This window comes from Cryptomeria japonica, chromosome 10 (assembly GCF_030272615.1).
Source record: "Cryptomeria japonica chromosome 10, Sugi_1.0, whole genome shotgun sequence".
Classification (NCBI taxonomy): domain Eukaryota; kingdom Viridiplantae; phylum Streptophyta; class Pinopsida; order Cupressales; family Cupressaceae; genus Cryptomeria; species Cryptomeria japonica.
In genome coordinates, this window is record NC_081414.1 from 765,129,483 (window position 1) to 765,130,391 (window position 909).

Below are 909 nucleotides of genomic sequence, written 5' to 3' on the forward strand. Positions count from 1 at the left end.
ATTGAGTTTAGGTTTACATTAGAAGGAATGTATTTTGGAAGATGACCTTCACCTATGAAGGCTTTTATCTTAAATGAGTATGATCATGGTATATAAAACATAAAATTGTGACTTATTTTGGAAAATTTATCATCATTGATAACCGGATTTAGAAAGAAAGGAAGAAGACTTGTCTTAGCCGATGAAGGACAAATGATGAGTTTTGAACAGTTACCTACACTTACAAGTATTTGATCCAAAATATGAACGATCATGATAGGATAATAGGACATGTTGATTTGCCAAAAAACACATCAATGAGTACCATCAAAGGAGATTTTAAAATATGGTTATCAGATAATGAGCATTCTTAAAATAACTAAGTAAGGGTATGAGAATTAGGTTGGGAAGCTAATCCTATGAGCTTGCTACAACTCATGTGGAATTAACATTTTTGTTGTTATTAAGTATCATGGAAAGAAAAGATGCTGAACCTTGAAAGCATAATATTTTGAATTATCTAATGCTCACAAGTATCTAATTCTTATCACAACTACCTATGAATCAAGCAAATCAACCATGGTAGTTACTCATACATTATCAACATAATATTTATTCAACCAAAAATTCAATATAGCACTATGCAAGCTTAACCTTTAATAAAAGTGACTTGCAAGAACTTGTACTCAATAATAGTTAAAAATATTTTCTTAAACCAAAGTCTAATCTCAAACCATACATAAACTACACAGACTATAATGTATACTTCTTATTCATAAGTCAATTTAGTCCATATAAGATAGCATTATCAATAGGATTAATATTTGATTCACGATGCTCAGAATATGAATAACATTAAATCCTAGTATAACAATCTTTATTACGTGCATTTTAGTGAGAGAAAATAGGAAATCTGATCATTTCGTGTTG